Raw genomic sequence first — 8,994 nt, 5'->3', positions numbered from 1 at the left:
ATCCGTGAGTGAGAAAAACGTATCCCCCTGGTCTGGGGAGGGCAGCTCTCTCAATATAAGGCTGTCTTGTGGCAAGGATGATGCCGGAGCAGATTTGTCTACTGAGTATAACGCCTGCGCAGGCGTGGTCTGGCGGGTGGAGGTTGTAGCGATATTTATAGTTAGTTGAGTCTTGGCCAGCAGCCCCCTTCAGCTGCTAAGGCCCCTTTTATCATATGCCCCCCAGCCTGTTCACAATTCCTCCCCACTGCAATAGGATCGGGAATGGCTCCCGCCTCGTGCCCAACAACAGTTGAGATGTCACTTGCCCCAGTACTCACACACAGGCAGTCTGCAGTGATCTGACGACCTTCTCCTTCTCCTGCTCCTCAGCATAAGCAGGGCAACGTGGAAGTGAAAATTGAGGGAATAACTGCCTGTTTCCGCTCAACCTGCGTGAATCTGACCTCGATGACCCAGACCTCCCTTGCTGCAATGGAGGACTCTGACGGATTAGCATTGAGCGAGCCAGCTTTCGATTTCCCTTTGCCTTCTGTTTCGATCTGGTACCCCTTCTTCTTGGTTTCCATGGTGCGGCCAGCTGTGGATGGAGGAGTTGGGGGCCACACCTTTCGCTCCTTCTCCTTAACCTTCTTGGTGCGAGGAGACATTGTAGAGTCCCGAGATGCAGCTCCGTTTTGGGATGGGAGCCCTGTCAGCTGAGTAAGTAGGAATACAATTGCCCTCTGCTCTCCCCTCATGTGTACTAGGAGCCCCAGTAACAAACATAATCTCCCCCAGGGGGTCCATAGCACATCTAGTCACTCCTCTCCGCCATCAATAAAAAGAAATCGTAGCACCGTGGCGAGACACGGGTGAGTGTAGCAGCATTCTAGGCAGCCGCCATCTTGCTCTGCCAGGACAACTGCATCAAGTTTACTTTCAAAGTAGAATTAACAGCTTTCAAAAAGTCCTCCAATTCCTGGACATTAAGACCAGGATGTACGTTAGAAACTTTAGAAACTGCCTTAACTTCAGGTGTACTGCTATGCATATTTAAAGGTGGTTCCCAGGTAAATGTACCCAGATATGGTAACCCCGGGAATTACTTTAAAGGTCCCAATCCAGTTTGATGCACAGATGGGCCTGCACTTGCACCGCAGGGAGAACTTGCATTAATCAGATTTATATGAACGAATTCTCCTACTCTGCGACTCATAGGTGTAATTTCTGATGATTATTGTTGAGCGGGAATAGCTGAGTTTTGAGTCCCATTTCCACCAGAAGCAGGTTTATATATGTAGAAACCCCATGTCCAATGGTAACAGGAACTGTAAGTGCTTCTGGGACTGTACACCCAGGAACGCAAATCCTTGAATCTCCTCCTATCATGTTTTGATTTACTGTAATAGTCCCTAATCTCTGGTCCATCTGCACAGGAGAAACCTCTATCATTTCAGGGCTTGTACCTACTGGTGCAGTGGGCAATCCAGTATTCGCACCTGCAGCCTTGCTCAGACCTCCCTTCATTTGAATCTCTTTATACGGAGGTGGTCAATCAGACATTAATACATCTAAAAGATGATCACTAGTATCACTATCACTATATATATTTTTCTCTCCAGATTCTCTTGTTTTAGCCTTCTTTAACTTTTCAGTCCCTCTTTCCACTCAACGGATTGCAATAATGGATATAGTTTCACTCCCTCTATCATGCCAGTTATCCACCTTTTCTGATCTGCATTTCATCTCACATCTGCATAGGTGCACACTGCCTTTTCCCTCGTTCCTGCTACCTCTCTTTTAATCTTGTATGAGCAGCACACTCCCAATCATTAAGCAATTCAAATTGTGTAGGTCTAGGTTTTTGTTTCATCTCACATAATATTCTCCTCAAGATTTTAATAATTCTCAAATTAAATGTACCACAATGTGGACACGCCAATGCACCTTCTTTTTCAGTGATCTTGTGCCATTGTTCTTGCCAAATACATGTGTGTAACCCTACAGTTATCGCTGTGCAATGACCTGCAGTGTCTTTGAGCAGGGCTTCTACCCCCCTCCAAGAGCAACATGGACATCTCCTCTAAACAAATCTCATATATCTTTAAAATATTTCAATTTCAATTAAAATGTGTTTGTTTGACATAAAAAACAATATTTTGTTTGAAATCTCATTCCAAATCATTAACCAATAACAGTGCAGCACTTGGTGACATAGATAGCCCATAACAACGCAACTTTACACCAACTGACCTTTCCCAGCACAACACACTGAGACGACAATCTCACTCCCTGTAGCAAGTCATCCTCCATTACAATTTTCAAGCTCAAACTCTTTTCAGCAACAAACTTTCACTAAATACAATACAATACCAACAAATAACAATTGTCTGCTGTACTAAAGGATCAACAAAAATCAGTCACATATCCAAATGAAACCTCGTTCTGCTGGGAATCACTCTGATCAGTGCAGCTTTCTTCTATTCAAAAGGTCTGCCACACTAATCATACCTCACTTTCACACAAAAGATACATTTTCCTTTCACAATTGGGCTGTCGATGACATCATATGACCAGCCCCACAAAACATCAACAGACAATTACAAAACAGTATCTTTTACACTTTTTAATATCAAACCAGGATCTTAGGCCATGTCGGAACCGATAGCAACTTCTCCACAATAAGTGCTACATTATGTCAAGCAATCTCCACAAGACACCACGCAATTGTCAAAAACACCACAAGCTGAACATAAGCCATTTACACACAACCCTATTGATACTCACTACTCTGCTGTTACAATTCCTTCTCAAACCACTGGAACATCACAAACATCAATTCTCCAAGTCAAAATATGGGCACTAGGGACGCGATTGGATCCATACTAATCTAAAGTAACAGTATACTAACCCCTCTATTTCAACTACTAACCATCCTCGGTATGCTACCATCTGAGAATGTTCTGTCCGCTTCTTTTAATTCAACTCTGGTCAATAGAACTTTGTAGTAGCCTGAGAGGAGGGGGGTTCACGATAATTTAAAATGCCAAAGTAAAATGTGATCCTTAGGACCACACAATAAACATCTGAATAAATAACTTGAAGTAAAAAAGGTTTATTGCAAACTCAAAGCCAGACAGATATATGTATGAATCTCAAAAACACAGTATAAAAGTATAAAATATCTAAAGGGAGATCAAAGCATCTTACAGTATTGTTCCTCAACAGCAAAGAACATATAAGTATCTCAGTAGCTGCAATACAGAAAATAAGGAAAATAATCTGATGACTTGTTGAAAGGTTTCGATCCTTCTCCACATACGTGGAAAAGATTTGCAGCATCTACTAACCCCTACACTAACCTAAGGATAAGGGAAACCCTATTGAAGCAAGGGAGCAAGAAATAAAGGTGTCAGCATCAGAACTTCTGTAAAGGCTCTATCAGTGAAAAGTGATTTATAGCATGAAGCCACACAATTAGAAATGTCACAAATGCATTTTACCGCACCACCTTACACTTTAAACCTATAGAAGACTAACATCAGCAGTCCAGATGTTTCTGAAATGGAAAACATTAATACACACACACACATATATGTAAAATACATTATACATGCACCTCTATACCTTCGATGTAGCATATCTCATTAGTATTATTGCATCACACAAAGCACATAAGGTGTAAATATATATTTATGTGGCCTAGCCAAATGTAAAAGGATGGAGCCAAACTTATGCTACTCCAGAAGTCTGATGCCAGACCCCTCTTTATTCTTGTATTTTTAAGTAGTGTATTTGCTCTCTGCCCCCTAGAATCAGGAAGAGTGGGGTATGTCTCAATATGATAGCCTGGGGCAGAAAGGCTGTATGCAGCCCAGTGAAATGAGTGTCTGCCCAGTAGTAGGATTGACTAGTTCATGGTCCCATATATTGTTTTACTTGTATTACCTGTTGATCTACTCTTTAGTTTTTTCTGCATCCCTGTGTGGGCAGATATGGGGTTAACCACCCACAATATGTCCCCCACATGCAGGAAGAAAAACTAATGCCCCAGACATTGGGGCTCCATGATGCTAGTTGTGCAGACCTCCCCCTTCATTCCTTTTTGGGTGTCTAGGGCACTTTCAGCCCCCGGGTCATCAGATTGGGGGTAATCCATCCCAATGTACCTACCCCAAGGAGGGAAAAAAATACTGTTTTTGGCCCTTAGGTGGGGGAGTCACAGGTTGATGGTAGGAGTAATTGTCCCTTCTACCAGTTCTTATTTTATACATGTATTCTATACCCACTGTCTTCTGGGAAGTCTCTTCCATCGCCCCCAGTTTGAGCAGAAAGGTGGTATAATTCAGTGCAATTGTTGGGCTTCCCAATGCAACAACAAGCTGGCCCAACTCAATCCCTAAGGCCTCATTCAAAAGGTACAAGTGTGGAGTTTACGCACAAAAGATTTTATCTTTTTATGTGCGGAGATTCCGAACTCATAAAGATGCTACTTATAAATCATTTTATGAATAGAAAACAATCATAAACATACACATACGTGTAGGTTTAGCTTTACGAATCAGGGCCCTGATGTTTCCATTCATTAAGGGGTGATCTAGTGGGCTTTCTGCTGCCCTGGGTAGAACATTAGGGAATACCAACACATCTTCACATCAGGGGTGGAAAGACTGTTTAGGTCCCAGGATTGTTGGAGAAGCCCAATGCTGGACTGGCCACATCCACCCAATTCCTTTTCCAACATTTTACAATTTCTAAAATATTTCTATGGTGTCTAGCATGCCTTCTGGTCCCCCCTCTCCCACCCACTTGAGCATGTAGATTCAGGGATAACTCCTAAATCTGCCTAACCCAAAGGGCAAGAAACGCACTTGGCCTAGCTAGTTGGTGGAGCAATATCCCATGACCAGGGTGACACTCTCCCATGATTATATTCCCTGAGGGTCCAGTGGAGTGGATTCCTTCTCAGCGATTGCCTTCTATTCCATTTACAACAACCCCATACCCACTGAAAATGACTAAAGCTCAGGGCCTGAGCTGTAACCCTGAGCATAGACCAGACACCGAATAGTTGGACCATTAGACGCCGGCTGCTTCTTGTTTCCTGTTTAGTGATGTAAAAGGGCATGACATGCTGTACATCACCAAAAGCAAATAGAAATACCTCTGCAATCTCTTCCTATGCAGCCTGAGATAGAAGCCTCAAAAGAGAATGTCTCTGGTGTGAATAACACAGGGATTCCCCGCCCTTGGTGCAAAGATGTGGCCTCCACGTCCTAGTCTGCACTAAGTGGTATAGAGGTCATCCTCCCTGCTGAAAGGGTTAAAACCATCCTGCTGGGAAAGCAAAACACCATACATACAGTACCTTCACAATAACCCGCACAGACTAGTAGTCTGTACTAATAAAAGCACATTCACACATGTATTACTACAATAGAAAAGTCAAACTTAAGTGCCATAGTACAGCACAATTGACACTGGAAAAACACTTTTTTGCTACCTCGCAAATTACATGTAGTAATAAAAGTATATTTCGGAAAGGTGATTCCATAAAACTTACAGTCAATAAAACAATCATCCATATACAGTTTTTCAGAATCATTATGGGCAGATAAAATCTCTTCAATCCTATTCCATTACATCATAAAATTGCTTAAGAAAGTATAAAACCAATTCTCATAACAGCAAGAAGTAGAAACACGTACATGTGCAAAATAGCAGCCAGTGCATGCAATCAATTTCTCCTGCTGTGAAAATTAAGACCATTTGTTTTCAGTATAAGCCCTACCAAAAATCGGAACTTGCTTATAACAAAAACAGTGTAAATGGATGTGCCACCCTTCAAGATTCTTAATGCATCCAAGTATGTCCGAATGCCATCATACTTGCACAGTGGACGTAACCATTTCCCTCTAGGCTTTATATATGCAGGACAGAAAAATAGCACATGAAGTATATTTTAATTTGCTGACAGCGAGAACATAGTACATACAAACAAATTGACAGCGCTCCTGTCAGAGCTCTAAAATGCCGTGAATGACCCTAATTCCAGTGAATCATAGCGAAATTTTCGGCATAAGAATTTTGCCATTTGTTGGACCGGGAGATCAAGAAAAGTTTCATAAGAGGGATGATCCTTAGTAAGCAAGAATTGGTGTGTCAGCCTCCAATGGTGGAAAAAAGAAGCAAGCCTGGTTTGAATATACTTCCAATAGCAGATTTTGTGCTGCAGCTATGAAGTAGCCACCAATGAGACAGGTTCTGACCAGAAGGATCCAAGGTACAGTCTTTTAGACCAATGGTGGGCATGTTTGAACCACAAGGGAGGTGAAGCCTTTGTCAAGGGCTCACAATTGCTCAACTGCCATCTGATACAGCCTCAACTCCTCAGCGGTCCAAAGCCTCATCCAATATAGGAGGTGCCTTAATCTAACTACCTCTCCTATTCTTTTTGAGTCAACATCACAGAATATGGGTATTAGAGGAGTCCTCGTGAGGAGATGGAGTAATGAGCCAACTAATTTGTTTTTACTTAAGGTAAGAGAATCTAGGTTGGCATATTCCCAAATTTCAGCCCCATACCCGTCAGCAGATTGGGGCTTTAGTTTGTATAATTCAAGTGCCAGGAATAAGGCAGTTGAACATGTTCCCTGGAACCTCCTGGAGATTGAAGAGGCTTGATGAAGGATCACAACCCTTCTCTTCTCAATGTGTGGAGACCATGATAATCTGCTGTTGATAATATTTATGAAGGTGTGAAGGCAGTTTTCCAATTCAGGATGTGCTGAATTTTTCTTTTCAGTATCCGAGTTAGCACAATACATTTGAACCCGTTAAAAAAGTTTGGAATGGGGACAAGTGAGTGCTATCTCATCTATATAAATTCCTAATTCGAGCAGCCACAGGGCCAGACATGATGGAAATTAGAGTTAGAATGCACTTTCACTGAAAAAGAGCTGACAGGCTTTTTTTTTATAGAACTCACTTCTCTGCATTTAACGAGGCAGGTAAAGAAGCACAGTTAAAAGCCGCGCTCCATTGGTACTACTCCACAGATAGTATGACAAAGTGGAAGGCAGCTAACAGGTAAATGCTATGGAAATTTGGGAGGTTCTGGCACACCTGTGGAGATGTCCAAAAGTCGAGAGATATTCAGAGGAAATGATCTCTGATAAAAATGAATTTTTGACACAGATATATCTCTTTTTCTCAGCTACTCTCTCCTGCGACTCTTAAAAGCTCAAAATTACCCCCTACTCTCTCATAGAGGTAGAGCCATCACTCTGGCGCTCTGCGCTGCCAGACAGTAGCCAAATGGGGCTAGAGATACCTCAGGTACATGCAGCCTGGTTGCACAAGCTGTGGGCTTTATTTGGCATGGACAAAATCATGGCAACACTAGAAAACAGACAAAGCCTTTTTGACAAGATGCAGAGCCTCTGATTACATTTTTATCTCGAGAACTCAAATAATTCACCTGTCCAAAATATCAGCGAGTTTTGAGATGCAAACAACTCAAGCTACGATGCAGGCCTAGATTGACCCCCTCCAATTATGGCCAGAGGCCATTTTTAGGTCGAGCATTCGAGACCTCTGGTATATACTTTAGTATATGGTTATATGTGTAGGTACATTGTGGGCTCTGGAGATCATCCCTAGGACTTGTCTCCTTCCGCTTAGGGACTTTTTCCTCTGTTCAACTGCCTCTATTTAACTGTCTTGATAGAAAACGACCAGTAGAGGTCAGTAAAATACCAGAATCTGCTGCATACCTAAATACATGGAAGGTTCCAAAGGCGAGACCGATTGCATTGCAAATGCTTGTTTCAATATAGGCCTAAAGGTGCCATCTGCCAAACTGTACTAAACAGGAGCACCCTCATATTGTTTTTATTTGACACACTGGTTTAAGGGAACTTTTCCCAGGTATTCAAGTATACCCCCTCCTCTCTCCCTCCTATCCTACCCATTACCCCCTCCCCATAAATTCCTCTCTCCCACCCTCCTCTGGATGTATGTGGGTATTTGTGTTTACAAAACAAAATGCTCTTTCTTTTTCAATAAACAGATCTGAACCATAACAATATTGTATTTTAGTTATCCACATAGCACAGCTCAGAGCACAGAGGCGACAACAATACCATGTAGGAGTCAAGTGATTTTGGCTTTTTTCAGAAACACCAGTGTCCTTGCTTAAATTTCCGCCTGTCGAGTCATGATAACAAGTGACAGAATAATGCTAAATAACGTTTACTGACTGCAACCAGATGGGCCCAGACAGAAGCAAACGTTTTCCTTCAATAAGCAAAGAGGCTTAGCTTGCATAGCCCGGGAGAGGGCTAGACACCTGATGGGCTAGCCACCAGGAGCAGGGGGCTGGCAGAATGGCAAATAGCGCGGGATGAGGTTAAAATGTGAATTGATCGGTTCGCACCGAGTCAGCAGGTGATGTATATCACGCGGCAGCTGGTTGCAAAGTACATAAATTGCCGACTTGCGGACAGTTTCCTTATCCCTGAATCACATTTGGAAGGAATATGCCACGGCAGACTGCAGAAAATAATTACAACTATCTTCGGGTTTCCATCCAAGCAGCAGATGACGCCGCAGATAAAACTAATGCTTCGGTTTTTTTTGTGATAGGGTCAGGATATGATGGAAAACACATTCTGAAATAGAAATGAAAAAGGAGGAACACATTTCGCTTCATAAATATGTTATGTCAACCAATTGCTGTGCAGATTGGGTTTTGTGCTCTCATCAGTGTATTATTCAAGGGTTTGTTGTTTACACAGACACACTGCGCATTTATCAATAATGGATTAAGGGACATTAGGTGAAGCCCTGCTGGCATTATTCTTTGCCATTGCTATCTGATTTCATCATGGTTGTGTTATTGTGAACGGAAACATGTTGTAAATGAAGAGCTTCTCTGAGGCGCTTCATTTATCAAGAGGTTGCCATAGTTAAGAATGTGTAATTCACAGATAGAAGCTGGTATTTTAAACT

This window comes from Lissotriton helveticus, chromosome 9 (assembly GCF_964261635.1).
Source record: "Lissotriton helveticus chromosome 9, aLisHel1.1, whole genome shotgun sequence".
NCBI lineage: Eukaryota > Metazoa > Chordata > Amphibia > Caudata > Salamandridae > Lissotriton > Lissotriton helveticus.
This window is presented reverse-complemented; position numbering follows the sequence as displayed.